We start from the raw sequence: 16,975 nt of genomic DNA, 5'->3' as shown, positions 1-16,975 counted from the left end.
AAAGGTTTGTTCCCATTAGCAAAGGATAACTAACCCTGGTAGCAGAAAAAAAGTTAAAGAATAAACGTTTTTTATCACAGTCAACTACAATCTCACAGCTCTGCTGTGAATGATTACCTCCCTCAAAACAAGTTTTGAAGACCCCTGAGTTCTGTAGAGATGAACCGGATCATGCAGGAAATACAATGAACTTCTGACTGAATTTTTTGATGCGTAGCAAAAGCGCCAAAAAAGGCCCCTCCCCCTCACACACAACAGTGAGAGAGATCAGTAAACTGTCAGAATTAGATCAAGCAACTGCCAAGTGGAAAAATAGTGCCCAAACATTTTATTCACCCAGTACCTCAGAAAATGAAAACGATTTTACATTCCAGCAAAAACGTTTAACATAAATTAAGAGTTATTAAAAAGCCTGTTGCTAGTCCCTGCAAAATAGGCTAAAGTCTTATGTACACAGTGTAATTCCAGTGAAGTACCATTCCCCAGAATACTAAAGTGTAAAATATACATACATGACATTATATCGGTATGGCAGGATTTTCTCATCAATTCCATTGTCAGAAAATAAAAGCTGCTACATACCTCTTTGCAGATTAATCTGCCCGCTGTCCCCTGATCTGAAGTTTACCTCTCCTCAGATGGCCGAGAAACAGCAATATGATCTTAACTACTCCGGCTAAAATCATAGTAAAAACTCTGGTAGATTCTTCTTCAAATTCCACCAGAGAAGGAATAACACACTCCGGTGCTATTATAAAATAACAAACTTTTGATTGAAGGTATAAAACTAAATATAATCACCATAGTCCTCTCACACATCCTATCTAGTCGTTGGGTGCAAGAGAATGACTGGGAGTGACGTAGAGGGGAGGAGCTATATGGCAGCTCTGCTGGGTGAATCCTCTTGCACTTCCTGTTGGGGAGGAGTAATATCCCAGAAGTAATGATGACCCGTGGACTGATCACACTTAACAGAAGAAAGGAACTGCAAAAAAAAAAACACAGATTATGAAATACAATCTAGAGCACTTAAAAACAAATTTATAGAAAGAAAGCAAAAAAAGCAAAAAATCTTAAAAGTATTCTGGCACCCACTCTAAAACAGAAAAACAGTAACATCGTTAGGGGGGTTTTAGGGGATAAACTACAAGGCTTCTATCCTTGTGGAACATGCAAAACCTGCAAACATGCAAATAAAACTAAAGCTTTTAGGTCGAGTTACACACACAAAGTATATAAGATAAAAGAAACTATCAGATGTATGGATATGAATGTAATGTATCTAATTATTTGCACAGAATGTGGAAAACAGTATGTAGGTGAAACGGAAAGAACAGTCAGAGAACGAATAAGGGAACATATACTTTCCATAGAAAATTCAGAAAAAGAGAGAAACATAGACCTCCCAGTCCCAAAACATTTCAAGACTTAAAGTAATAGCAACTTGAAATATTTTAGTTATACAGCCATATCAAAAGTAAGAGCTAACAAGAGAGGGGGCAATTTAGCTAATACACTTCTAAAAAAGGAGGCACAATGGATATTTGAAATACAAACATTAAAACCGAAAGGGTTAAATATAGATTTCAGCCTTAACTGTTTCTTGAATTTCTAAATTCCTGTTTTATATATGTTTTCTATGTTTTTTATGTTTTCATAGTGACAACGCTTTAATCAAAAAAATGAGATTAAAAAAATGAGATTATAATATGTCATGTTGTACATTCATATACAAGAATTGAAATCCATTGTTTTACATGTAGTATTTGAGACACATTGAGAAAATATCCGTTCCAAAATAGAACTGTCTTTCAATAAAATTTCACGAACCAATCAAGGAGGAGATAAAGATATTTGAAGGTCAAGAACTAAAAGGAGGTTATGCTTGAGAAAGGCTGAGATTGCTCAGCTGAAACGCGTTGCAGAACTCCTAAAGCTACGATTACACTATTGCCAAGTATTGCCGTAGAGCGGTCACAGCGCTGACAGCAGGACAACACCCCCACAGGATAACCAATCACGGAGAGTCTCAGGAAGAAGGCAGCATTTGGGGTTAACCGCTGATGAGATGCTGAGGACACAGACTGCTCCAAAATCCGCCGATACATCTGCAAGGCTGCAGACGGATGTAGATATTAACAAACAAGAAAAAGGGACCCATACCATAGGACCGGAGACCAAACAGAATATCAGAATGAAGGAGCCTAATGGGAAAGAAATAAAGGTTTGATACTGTTCAAATTTAGACAAGTGCACTTGTGAGGCTAAAAAGATACTAAGTTTGTTGCGTGTTAAGACAGACCGCATACACTGCATACTGCACATAGGATAAGCTGTCTGTTTTAAATATTCATCTCCAACTATCCAACGGACGATACTAACCTATTTGGCCACATAGCTGGCGCTAACTAAATAGTTATAAAGTTATTGTTACCCAGACATACGTGATACATGTTATTCTCTAAACTGTTTTGGAATTAATTTACCTAACACCTAAAAAGCATTGTTTTTGTGTGATTAGGAGACTTCTCTAACTGTGAGAGTCTATTATAAGGTTGGCCAACCGTATTAACTATATTGTAGCCAGTGGAACATATATCATTTTTAAGAATTGTCTAGATGGTATAGGAAACAGCCTATATTGTTTTTTATCATTGTTTTATATATCTTGAGAAGACAACGATATTTTGATTGTCTTTATATTTTAAGATTTGATTCAATTTTTGAATACATACACAGAGCTCATTTGAATCTTTTACAAGGATAGTACTAGTCATATCACAAAATATTTTTTACTTAACATTACCATTGTCTTTAAAGGGACAGTCAAGTATAAATTAAACTTTCATTATTCAGATAGGACTTTTAATTTTAATCAACTTTCCAATTTACTTTTATAATCAAATTTGCTTTTTTCTCTTGGTATTCTTAGTTTAAACTAAACATAGGTAGGCTCATATGCTGATTTCTAAGCCTTTGAGGGCTGCCTCTTATCACATGCTTTAAAAATCTCTTTTCAACACAAAGAGACAGAAAGTACACGTGGGCTATATAGATAACACTGTGTTCAGGCACAGGGGGTTATTTAAGATTTAGCACAAAACAATGCTAAATGTAAGACAATAGATAATAAACAGTCACAGTCATGTGATCAGGGGGCTGGAAGAAGGTTCCTAGATACAAGGTAATCACAGAGGTAAAAAGTATATTAATATATCTGTGTTGGTTATGCAAAACTGGGGAATGGGTAATAAAAGGGATTATCTATCTTTTAAAACAATAACAATTCTATGGTAGACTGTCCCTTTAATATTACATAATAAAATTATTTTTTAGATATATTTGGGGCTATAGAATTTTTCTCTCTCTCTCTCATTTTTTGGGTATTAGCTAGTAGCGCTCTTGTTTCTTTCCCCCTTCGATTTAGATAGCTATCTGGGTAGCTTAGAGGAAGCTCCCATTGATCCAAGAGCCTATACCCATACAGCGCAAGAGTATATAAATCCACAAACTATTTAAAGTTCTGCTGATGCCATTTAAAACTCCATCCAAGCACGGGAGCGAGCTAATACCAGATTTACATAGGGCGTATCGTGCAGTCCTGATTGGATGATGCACCTGTCAATCAAATAGAGATTTCTGAAATTCTCACAGGGAGGCAGCCGGGGAACAGGTAACTGAGCACATTTATGAATGAAGATTTTGTAAGAAAATAAGTTTATCTAAAAAACAAAACAAAAGCATCACTGTGCTTATATTGAGTAATACTTCCAATATATTATCTCAAGTACAGTTACATTTACCATCACTTTAATCTGTTTCCAATGACTTTTTTTTTACCAGCTGCAGAGTATAAAATGTATGAGATTTGCTTTTTTTAAGGCTTGTTTGTGTATATGAATTTGGTGTTTTGAAGCCACAACCTAATAAAATGGGTTGAGCTTGTAGGTATAATCAGAACTCATTACTTTATCACATTGTGTACATATACCTGCTTCTTTATTTTATATCTGTTCATAAACCAATCACCAATACTTGGAGAGAACAATTGAAAATTAACATTTTATTACATTATCTCTTCTATACCTCACTGGGAGTGTAATTTCTTCTACTGGCTGTGTTAACACAGCTTGGTCTTGCGGCTAAAAACTTTCAGGATGGGTGGGGATACCTCAGGATAAAAAAACTATTTTAAATGCCAATATAAGGGTAATGGAAATACTTATAAACAATGTAATACACTCCCCCAGAGGCAGAACTTTTCTCCACTTTCTGCAATGTGATTTTTTTTAGTGAACATTTTTCTGCAGATCATTTTGAAATAAAATAAAATCTTAAACTAGGCAGTTACACTAAAGCACCCATTTAATATTGTTAGGCATTGATTAATTGGAGAATAAAGCAATTTTTAAAGTTTTATAATATAGTGCAGCAGTTAAAAATTGCATTGCAAATTAGCTGCAAAGTAAAAAGACATTTTGTTAAGTTTTTAAAATGTCTTCTGAAAAAAACAACAATAAATGCACTACTGCTTTGCTACTCCATATTTGACTGTTCTCTTCAAACAGCACTTTTTACTGAATGCACTGTGTTAAGGAAAATACGCACAGTGCAGCCACAGCACAGTGTTGTTTGAAGAGAACAGCCTGATGCAGCTGAAAAGTGAAATAACCAACAGTCCGTTCATGTGTCCTGCTCTTTCTGCAGACATGCTGCATTTTCTGCGATGACATCTCACATCACAGTATGTTCTGCCTTGGGGTACACTCCAGCAGGTAAAGTGGATCATTGGGTACAAATTAAAGGGAAATTAAACCCAAAATATTTATTCAATTCAGACATAGAATACAATTTTAAACAAAATTCTCATTTACTTCAATTATCTGATTTGCTTTATTCTTTAGATATCCGTTCCTGAAGAAATATCAATGCACATGGGTGAGCCAATCACACAAGGCATCTATGTGGAGCCACCAATCAGGAGCTACTGAGCCTATCTAGATATGCTTTTCAGCAAAGGATATCAAGAGAATGAAGAAAATTAGCTAATAGAAGTAAATTAGAAAGTTGTTTAAAATTGTATGCTCTATCTGAATCATGGAAGAAACAAATTGGGTTTCATGTCCCTTTAAAGGAATAATCAAGTCAAACTTAAACTTTCATGATTCAGATAGAGCATGCAATTTTAAGCAACTTTCTAATTTACTCCTATTATAATTTTTTCTTTGTTTTCTTGGTATCTTTATTTGAATGTAAATTTAGGAGCCGGACCATTTTTGGTTCAGCACCTGGATAGCGCTTCCTGATTGGTGGTTACATTTAGACACCAATCAGAAACCGCTACCCAGGTTCTGAACCAAAAATGGGCCAGGTCCTATGCTTACATTCCTGTTTTTTTTAAATAAAGAGAACAAATAAAAATTGATAATAGGAGTAAATTAGAAAGTTGCTTAACCCCTTAACGACCGAGAACGTGCAGGGTACGTCCTCAAAAAAAGGCAGTTAACGCCTGAGGACGTACCCTGCACGTCCTCGGTGTGGAAAGCAGCTGGAAGCGATCCTGCTCACTTCCAGCTGCTTTCCGGTTATTGCAGTGATGCCTCGATATGGAGGCATCCTGCAATAACCTTTTTAAGCCATCCGGTGCAGAGAGAGCCACTCTGTGGCCCTCTCTGCACCGGAGATCGGTGGCTTACTGCGTTGGTGGGTGGGAGCCGGACCGGGAGGCGGGTGGTGGGGTTGGTCTGTGGGGAGGGGGAAGCTACACTACAGAAAAACTGGGCAAAAAATAAAAAAAAACATATTTTTTTGCAAACTGGGTACTGCCAGTACCCAAGATGGCCCCCAATAAGGCAGAGGGGAGGGTTTGAGAGCGGTTTTGGGGGGGCATCAGGGAGGTTGGGGGCTAAGGGGGGATCCTACACAGTAGCATATGTAAATATGCTTAAAAATATATATTATTTTTAAATACCCTTTTATTTTAGTACTGGCAGACTTTCTGCCAGTACTTAAGATGGCGGGGACAATTGTGGGGTGGGGGAGGGAAGGGAGCTGTTTGGGAGGGATCAGGGGGTGTGATGTGTCAGGTGGGAGGCTAATCTCTACACTAAAGCTAAAATTAACCCTGCAAGCTCCCTACAAACTCCCTAATTAACCCCTTCACTGCTAGCCATAATACACGTGTGAGGCGCAGCAGCATTTAGCGGCATTTCTAATTACCAGAAAGCAACGCCAAAGCCATATATGGCTGCTATTTCTGAACAAAGGGGATCCCAGAGAAGCATTTACAACCATTTGTGCCATAATTGCACAAGCTGTTTGTAAATGATTTCAGTGAGATACCTAAAATTGTGAAAAATGTAACGTTTTTTTTAATTTGATCGCATTTGGCGATGAAATGGTGGCATGAAATATACCAAAACTAGTCCTAAAGCCCGTTCACACGGGCCATTTTTTGCAGTACAGTGGTCCTACCCCTTGCGTTCTCTCCCTCCCACTCTCTTTTGCTTTCTCTCTCTCCCCCCCTCTTTTGAGCTCTCTCTCTCCCCCCTCTCTTTTGCGCTCTCTCTTTCCCCCCTCTCTTTTGCACTCTCTCTCTCCCCCCTCTTTTGCGCTCTCTCCCTCTCTATCTCCCCTCTCTCTATCTCCCCTCTCTCCCCTCTCCATCTCCCCTCTCTCTTTCTCTCCCCTCTCTCTTTCTCTCCCCTCTCTCTTTATCTCTCCCCTCTCTCTTTATCTCTCCCCTCTCTCTTTATCTCTCCCTCTCTATCTCTCCCTCTATCTCCCCTCTCTCTCTCCCCCCTCCCTCTCTCTTTCCCCTCTCTCTATCTCCCCCTCTGTCTCTCTCTCCCCTCTCTCTCTCTCTTCCCTCTCTCTCTCCCCCCCCCTCTGTCCCTCTCTCTCTCTCTCTCCCCCCCCCTCTCTCTCTCTCTCGCTCTCTCTCTCCCCTCTCTCTCTCACCCCTCTCTCTCTCTCTCTCTCTCTCCCCTCTCTTTTGCTCTCTCCCCTCTCTTTTGCTCTCTCTCTCCTCTCGTTTGCTCTCTCCCCCTCTCTTTTGTGCTCTCTCCCCCCCTCTTTTTTGTGCTCTCTCCCCCCTCTCTTTTGTGCTCTCTCCCCCCTCTCTTTCCTCTCTCTTTTGTGCTCTCTTCCCTCTCTTTTGTGCTCTCCCCCCTATCTTTTGTGCTCTCTCCCCCTCTCTTTTGTGCTCTCTCCCCCCTCTCTTTTGTGCTCTCTCCCCCCTCTCTTTTGTGCTCTCTCCCCCCTCTCTTTTGTGCTCTCTCCCCCCTCTCTTTTGTGCTCTCTCCCCCCTCTCTTTTGTGCTCTCTCCCCCCCCTCTCTTTTGTGCGCTCTCTCCCTCTCTTTATCCCCCTCTTCTGCTGCTCTCTCTATTCCCCTTTTTAGAGCTCTCAGTCTCTGTCACTTACTGCTACAGTCGGCATCTGGCCCCGCCCGCGTCACGCCTGCGCCACGCCCACAACACACCCGGCCGGCCACGCCCACTTCACTTCACACGCAAAGCCAGAAGGAGCCGCCGAGGAGGTCAGTTGGAAGGCCAGGTGTGTTTGTCCTCGCGCGCAGTCTCTACTGCGCATGACAGCTTCGGACAAACACACTTGGCCTTTTATTATATAGGATGGGCCTAGATCAATACTTGGGGTCGTCTACTACACTACACTAAAGCTAAAATTAACCCTACAAGCTCCATAAAAGCTCCCTAATTAACCCCTTAACTGCTGGGCATAATACACGTGTGGTGCGCAGTGGCATTTAGCGGCCTTCTAATTACCAAAAAGCAACGCCAAAGCCATATATGTCTGCTATTTCTGAACAAAGGGGATCCCAGAGAAGAATTTACAACCATTTATGCCATAATTGCACAAGCTGTTTGTAAATAATTTCAGTGAGAAACCGAAAGTTTGTGAAAAAATTTGTGAAAAAGTGAACGATTTTTTGTATTTGATCGCATTTGGCGGTGAAATGGTGGTATGAAATATACCAAAATTGGCCTAGATCAATACTTTGGGATGTCTACTAAAAAAAATATATACATGTCAAGTGATATTCAGGGATTCCTGAAAGATATCAGTGTTCCAATGTAACTAGCGCTAATTTTGAAAAAAAATGGTTTGGAAATAGCAAAGTGCTACTTGTATTTATGGCCCTATAACTTGCAAAAAAAGAAAAGATGTAAACATTGGGTATTTCTAAACTCAGGACAAAATTTAGAAACTATTTAGCATGGTTGTTTTTTGGTGGTTGTAGATATGTAACAGATTTTGGGGGTCAAAGTTAGAAAAAGTGTGTTTTTTTTTCATTTTTTCCTCATATTTTATCTTTTTTTTATAGTAAATTATAAGATATGATGAAAATAATGGTATCCTTAGAAAGTCCATTTAATGGCGAGAAAAACGGTATATAATATGTGTGGGTACAGTAAATGAGCAAGAGGAAAATTACAGCTAAACACAAACACCACAAAAATGTAAAAATAGCCTTGGTCCCAAACGGACAGAAAATGGAAAAGTGCTGTGGTCATTAAGGAGTTAAAATTGCATGCTTTGTCTGAATCATGAAAGTTTAATTTTGACTTGACTATTCCTTTTAAATGGAAGACATTTTTTGAGTAAACTGTCCCTTTAAATGTTGCAACACATTACACAAATTCTTGTACTTACAGGATGTTTATGTCCTTTTAAATAAACCACAGAATAACCTGAAACTAACAATAGGAAGCTATGGTCATTTTTTATTTTTAAAATATTTCACTGCACATTTATTCATTTTTTATTTTTTTAAAGGCTAGGACAATTGGAGCATGCAAAAGTTTTATTTAACTTATCGCAGCCTACAAAATATATTTATATTGAATTGTCATTAACTGTATTTTGTTAGAACATTTTTGAACAGTACTGTTTTATATTTCATTTTTGTATCAATGTGCCCTCTGCTGATTATAAATAAAGGAATAAAAAAAGTTTTATTTAACTAGAGTCTTACCTGGGGGGCATTTCTTACAGCATCTGCTATCATGTTGATATTCATCTTCTCCGCAATTTAGCTTTGCTTCTCTTGATTCTACCTATGAATGAGATACAAATAGGTTTAAAACATTTTATAAAACAGAATTTATGCTTACCTGATAAATTTATTTATCTTGTGGTGTATCCAGTCCACGGATCATCCATTACTTGTGGGATATTCTCATTCCCAACAGGAAGTTGCAAGAGGACACCCACAGCAGAGCTGTAATATAGCTCCTCCCCTAACTGTCATAGCCAGTCATTCGACCGAAAACAAGCCGAGAAAGGAGGAACCATAGGGTGCAGTGGTTACTGTAGTTTAAATTTAAAAATTACCTGCCTTAAAATGACAGGGCGGGCCATGGACTGGATACACCACAAGAGAAATAAATTTATCAGGTAAGCATAAATTGTGTTTTCTCTTGTAAGGTGTATCCAGTCCACGGATCATCCATTACTTGTGGGATACCAATACCAAAGCTAAAGTACACGGATGAAAGGAGGGACAAGGCAGGAACCACTGCCCGTAAAACCTTTCTCCCAAATATAGCCTCCGAAGAAGCAAAAGTATCAAATTTGTAAAATTTTGAAAAAATATGAAGCGAAGACCAAGTCGTCGCCTTGCAAATCTGATCAAAAGAAGCCTCATTTTTATAGGCCCAAGTGGAAACCACAGCTCTAGTGGAATGAGCTGTAATCCTTTCAGGAGGCTGCTGTCCAGCAGTCTCATAGGCTAAGCGGATTAAGCTTCTTAGTCAAAAAGAAAAAGAGGTTGCCGAAGCCTTTTGACCTCTCCTCTGTTCAGAGTAGACAACAAACAAAGCAGATGTTTGACGAAAATCTTTAGTAGCTTGTAAGTAAAACTTTAAAGCACGGACCACGTCCAGATTGTGTAACACAAGGATGGAACAACAATCTCTTGATTGATATTCTTGTTAGATATCACCTTAGGTAAGAACCCAGGTTTGGTACGCAGGACTACCTTATCCGTATGAAAAATCAGATAAGGAGAATCACATTGTAAGGCAGATAGCTCAGAGACTCTACGAGCCGAGGAAATAGCTACCAAAAAAAGAACTTTCCAAGATAAAAGCTTGATATCTATGGAATGAAGAGGTTCAAACGGAACTCCTTGAAGAACCTTAAGAACCAAGTTTAAGCTCCATGGTGGAGCAACAGGTTTAAACACAGGCTTGATTCTAACTAAAGCCTGACAAAATGCCTGAACGTCTGGAACATCTGCCAGACGCTTAACTAGCTGACAATCCTTTTTCCAAACTTTCTTGGAGAAAAGATAATATCCTAGCAATCCTGACCTTACTCCATGAGTAACCCTTGGATTCACACCAATAAAGATATCTACGCCATACCTTATGGTAAATTTTCCTGGTGACAGGCTTTCGTGCCTGTCTTAAGGTATCAATAACTGACTCGGAGAAGCCACGCTTTGATAAAATCAAGCGTTCAATCTCCAGGCAGTCAGCCTCAGAGAAATGGTTGAAAGGACCCTGAAGTAGAAGGTCCTGTTTCAGAGGCAGAGACCATGGTGGAAAGGATGACATGTCCACTAGATCTGCATACCAGGTCCTGCGTGGCCACGCAGGTGCTATCAGAATCACAGATGCTCTCTCCTGCTTGATCTTGGCAATCAGTCGAGGGAGCAGAGGAAACAGTGGAAACACATAAGCCAGGTTGAAAGACCAGGGCGCTGCTAGAGCATCTATCAGTGTCGCCTTGGGATCCCTGGACCTGGATCCGTAACACGGAAGCTTGGCGTTCTGGCGAGACGCCATGAGATCCAGTTCTGGTTTGCCCCAACGATGAATCAGTTGTGCAAATACCTCCGGATGGAGTTCCCACTCTCCCGGATGAAAAGTCTGACGACTTAGAAAATCTGCCTCCCAGTGCTCTACACCTGGAATATGGATAGCTGATAGGTGGCAAGAGTGAATCTCTGCCCAGCGAATTATTTTTGAAACTTCTAACATCTCTAGGGAACTTCTCGTTCCCCCTTGATGGTTGATGTAAGCTACAGTCATGATGTTGTCCGACTGAAATCTGATGTACTTCAGAGTTGCTAACTGAGGCCAAGCCTGAAGAGCCTTGAATATCGCTCTTAGTTCCAGAATATTTAATGGAAGGAGAGACTCCTCCTGGGTCCACGATCCCTGAGCCTTCAGGGAGTTCCAGACTGCACCCCAACCTAGAAGGCTGGCATCTGTCGTAACAATTGTCCAATCTGGCCTGCGAAAGGTCATACCTTTGGACAGATGGACCCGAGATAGCCACCAGAGAAGAGAATCCCTGGTCTCTTGGTCCAGATTCAGTTGAGGGGACAAATCTGTGTAATCCCCGTTCCACTGATTGAGCATGCATAGTTGCAGCGGTCTGAGATGTAAGCGTGCAAACGGCACTATGTCCATTGCCGCTACCATTAAGCCGATTACTTCCATACACTGAACCACCGAAGGGCGCGGAATGGAATGAAGAACTCCGTCAGGTGAATTTTCATTTCTACAGAATCTATCAGAGTCCCTAGAAAGGAAACTCTTGTGAGTGGGGATAGAGAACTCTTTTCCTCGTTCACTTTCCACCCATGCGACCACAGAAATGCCAGTACTACGTCCGTATGAGACTTGGCAATTTGGAAGTTTGACGCCTGTATCAGGATGTCGTCTAAATAAGGGGCTACTGCTATGCCCCGCGGCCTTAGGACCGCCATAAGCGACCCTAGAACCTTTGTAAAGATTCTTGGGGCTGTAGCTAATCCCAAGGGAAGAGCTACAACTGGTAATGCCTGTCTTGAAAGGCAAACCTGAGAAACCGATGATGATCTTTGTGTATCGGAATGTGAAGATAAGCATCCTTTCGATCCACTGTAGTCATATATTGACCCTCCTGGATCATAGGTAGGATGGTCCGAATAGTCTCCATCTTGAATGATGGAACTCTGAGGAATTTGTTTAAGATCTTTAGATCCAAAATTGGTCTGAAGGTTCCCTCTTTTTTGGGAACCACAAACAGATTTGAGTAAAAACCCTGTCCCTGTTCCTCCTTTGGAACTGGATGGATCACTCCCATAACTAGGAGGTCTCGTACACAGTGTAAGAATGCCTCTCTCTTTATCTGGTGTGCAGATAATTGTGAAAGGTGAAATCTCCCTTTTGGGGGGGAAGCTTTGAAGTCCAGAAGATATCCCTGGGATATAATTTCCAACGCCCAGGGATCCTGAACATCTCTTGCCCACGCCTGGGCAAAGAGTGAAAGTCTTCCCCCTACTAGATCCGTTCCTGGATAGGGGGCCGTTCCTTCATGCTGTCTTAGAGGCAGCAGCAGGCTTTTTTACCTGCTTACCTTTTTTCCAGGTCAGGTTTGGTCTCCAGACCGTCTTGGATTGAGCAAAAGTTCCCTCTTGTTTATTATTAGAGGAAGTTGATGCCGCACCTGCCTTGAAGTTTTGAAAGGCACGAAAATTAGACTGTTTGGCCCTAGATTTGGACCTGTCCCGAGGAAGGGCATGACCTTTTCCTCCAGTGATATCAGCAATAATCTCCTTCAACCAGGCCCGAATAGGGTCTGCCCCTTGAAGGGAATGTTAAGTAGCTTAGATTTTGAAGTCACGTCAGCTGACCATGATTTAAGCCATAGCGCTCTGCGCACCTGTATAGCAAAACCAGAATTCTTAGCCGTTAGTTTAGTCAAATGAACAATGGCATCAGAATAAAAGAATTGGCTAGCTTAAGTGCTCTAAGTTTGCCAAGTATGTCATCCAATGGAATCGCTACCTGTAAAGCCTCTTCCAGAGACTCAAACCAGTACGCCGCAGCAGCAGTGACAGGGGCAATGCATGCAAGGGGCTGTAGGATAAAACCTTGTTGAATAAATATTTTCTTAAGGTAACCTCTAATTTTTTATCCATTGGATCTAAAAAAAAAAAAGCACAACTGTCCTCGACAGGGATAGTAGTACGCTTTACTAGAGTAGAAACTGCTCCCTCCACCTTAGGGACTGTCTGCCATAAGTCCCTTGTGGTGGCGTCTATTGGAAACATTTTTCTAAAAATAGGAGGGGAAGAGAACGGCACACCTGGTCTATCCCATGCCTTATTAATAATTTCTGTAAACCTTTTAGGTATTTGGAAAAACATCAGTACACACCGGCACTGCAAAGTATTTATCCAGTCTACACAATTTCTCTGGCACTGCAATGGTATCACAGTCATTCAGAGCAGCTAAAACCTCCCTAAGCAACACGCGGAGGTGTTCAAGCTTAAATTTAAATGTAGAAATATTAGAATCAGGTATCTTTCCTGAGTCATTAACATCACCCACTGACTGAAGCTCTCTTTCCTCAGCTTCTGCATATTGTGAGGCAGTATCAGACATGGTTCTTAAAGCGTCAGTATGCTCTGTATTTTGTCTCACCCCAGAGCTATCTCGCTTACCTCTAAGTTCAGGTAGTCTGGCTAATACCGCTGACAGTGTATTATCCATGACTGCCGCCATGTCTTGTAAAGTAAACGCTATGGGCGCCCTAGATGTACTTGGCGCCATTTGAGCGTGAGTCCCTTAAGCGGGAGTCAAAGGGTCTGACACGTGGGGAAAGTTAGTCGGCATAACTTCCCCCTCGTCAGATTCCTCTGGTGATAAATTTTTTAAAGACAGAAAATGATCTTTATTGCATAAAATGAAATCAGTACATTTGGTACACATTCTAAGAGGGGGTTCCACCATGGCTTTTAAACATAATAAACAAGGAGTTTCTTCTATGTCAGACATGTTTATACAGAATAGCAATGAGACTAGCAAGCTTGGAAAACACTTTAAATCAAGTTAACAAGCAATTATAAAAAACGGTACTGTGCCTTTAAGAGAAACAAATTTTGTCAGAATTTGAAAAACAGTGAAAAAATGCAGTAAATCAAACGAAATTTTTACAGTGTGTATAATAGGCTAACAGAGCATTGCACCCACTTGCAAATGGATGATTAACCCCTTAGTTCAAAAAACGGATCAAAAAAACGAAATAGACGTTTTCTAACAGTCACAACCAACTGCCACAGCAAGCTGTGGCCCTACCTTCCCCAATAAACGACTTTGGAAAGCCTTTGGGCCCTTTAGAGATGTCCTATAGCATTCAGAGGGCCTTTGAGGGAAGCTGGATGTCACAGTTTGTAATTTTAACTGCACCAACTGTAACTTTTATACTACAACAGTGGAAATTGTTTCTAGTCAAAATTTAAGCCAGCCATGTGGAAAAAACTAGGCCCCAATAAAGTTTTATCACCAAAGCATATATAAAAACGATTAAACATGCCAGCAAACGTTTTATATTGCAATATCATTAGGGTATTACCCCTGGGAGTTAGCATGATACCAGTCGTTATTAAATCACTGTATTCAGACTTAACTTACATTAATCCGGTATCAGCAGCATTTTCTAGTGTTTTCCATCTCTAGAAAAATAACTGCACATACCTGATAGCAGAATAAACTGCACGCCATTCTCTCGCTGAAGTTACCTCATCTGTGTAATCCCCTCAGACATATGTGAGAACAGCAATGGATCTTAGTTACAACCTGCTAAGATCATAGAAACCTCAGGCAGATTCTTCTTCTATTTACTGCCTGAGATAAAATAGCACAACTCCGGTACTATTTAAAAATAACAAACTTTTGATTGAAGAAAATAAACTAGCTATATTTAACCACTCTCTCCTACAACGTCCTTGCTTGTTGAGAGTTGCAAGAGAATGACTGGCTATGACAGTTAGGGGAGGAGCTATATTACAGCTGTGGGTGTCCTCTTGCAACTTCCTGTTGGGAATGAGAATATCCCACAAGTAATGGATGATCCGTGGACTGGATACACCTTACAAGAGAAATATTAACTTACATGAATTGGCTAACGGGTAAAACAAAACAAAAAAACAACCTTAAAGCTGTTTATCAGTTATAATATTATCTGCACAGAACACACAGAATGGTTCTTTATAAAAAAAACAAAGCACAGCCATTAGTAAATTATTGTAGTAAAGAACCATTCTTAGGCCTAGATTTGGAGTTTGGCGGTAGCCGTGAAAACCAGCGTTAGAGGCTCCTAACGCTGGTTTTAGGCTACCTCCGGTATTTGGAGTCACTCAAAAAAGGGTCTAACGCTCACTTTTCAGCCGCGACTTTTCCATACCGCAGATCCCCTTACGTAAATTGCGTATCCTATCTTTTCAATGGGATTTTTCTAACTCCGGTATTTAGAGTCATGGCTGAAGTGAGCGTTAGAAATCTAACGACAAAACTCCAGCCGCAGAAAAAAGTCAGTAGTTAAGAGCTTTCTGGGCTAACGCCGGTTCATAAAACTCTTAACTACTGTGCTCTAAAGTACACTAACACCCATAAACTACCTATGTACCCCTAAACCGAGGTCCCCCCACATCGCCGACACTCGATTAAATTTTTTTAACCCCTATTCTGCCGACCGCCACCTACGTTATACTTATGTACCCCTAATCTGCTGCCCCTAACACCGCCGACCCCTATATTATATTTATTAACCCCTAATCTGCCCCCCACAACGTCGCCGCCAGCTACCTACACTTATTAACCCCTAATCTGCCGTCCGCACGCCGCCGCCACCTACGTTATACTTATGTACCCCTAATCTGCTGCCCTAACATCGCCGACCCCTATATTATATTTATTAACCCCTAACCTGCCCCCCACAACGTCGCCGCCACCTACCTACAATAATTAACCCCTAATCTGCCGACCGCAAAGAGCCGCCAGCTAAATTATAGCTATGTACCCCTAATCTGCTGCCCCTAACACCGCCGACCCCTATATTATATTTATTAACCCCTAACCTGCCCTCCCTAACATCGCCGACACCTAACTTCAATTATTAACCCCTAATCTGCCGACCGAATCTCGCCGCTATTCTAATAAATGTATTAACCCCTAAAGCTAAGTCTAACCCTAACACTAACACCCCCCTAAATTAAATATAATTTTAATCTAACGAAATTAATTCACTCTTATTAAATAAATTATTCCTATTTAAAGATAAATACTTACCTGTAAAATAAATCCTAATATAGCTACAACATAAATTATAATTATATTATAGCTATTTTAGGATTAATATTTATTTTACAGGTAACTTTGTATTTATTTTAACCAGGTACAATAGCTATTAAATAGTTAAGAACTATTTAATAGCTAAAATAGTTAAAATAATTACAAATTTACCTGTAAAATAAATCCTAACCTAAGTTACAATTAAACCTAACACTACACTATCAATAAATTAATTAAATAAAATATCTACAATTACCTACAATTAAACCTAACACTACACTATCAATAAATAAATTAAATACAATACCTACAAATAACTACAATGAAATAAACTAACTAAAGTACAAAAAATAAAAAAGAACTAAGTTACAAAAAATAAAAAAATATTTACAAACATAAGGAAAATATTACAACAATTTTAAACTAATTACACCTACTCTAAGCCCCCTAATAAAATAACAAAGCCCCCCAAAATAAAAAAATGCCCTACCCTATTCTAAATTACTAAAGTTCAAAGCTCTTTTACCTTACCAGCCCTGAACAGGGCCCTTTGCGGGGCATGCCCCAAGAAGTTCAGCTCTTTTGCCTGTAAAAAAAAACATACAATACCCCCCCCCCAACATTACAACCCACCACCCACATACCCCTAATCTAACCCAAACCCCCCTTAAATAAACCTAACACTAAGCCCCTGAAGATCATCCTACCTTGTCTTCACCATACCAGGTTCACCGATCCGTCCTGGCTCCAAAATCTTCATCCAACCCAAGCGGGGGCTGGCGATCCATCTTCCGGCGGCTGAAGAGGTCCAGAAGAGGCTCCAAAGTCTTCATCCTATCCGTGAAGAAGAGTAGATCCGGACCGGCAACCATCATCTTCCAA

Source organism: Bombina bombina, chromosome 7 (genome assembly GCF_027579735.1).
Source record: "Bombina bombina isolate aBomBom1 chromosome 7, aBomBom1.pri, whole genome shotgun sequence".
In the NCBI taxonomy this organism is placed as follows: Eukaryota; Metazoa; Chordata; class Amphibia; order Anura; family Bombinatoridae; genus Bombina; species Bombina bombina.
The sequence above is the reverse complement of the archived record's forward strand: the minus strand, read 5'-3'. Positions refer to the sequence as shown.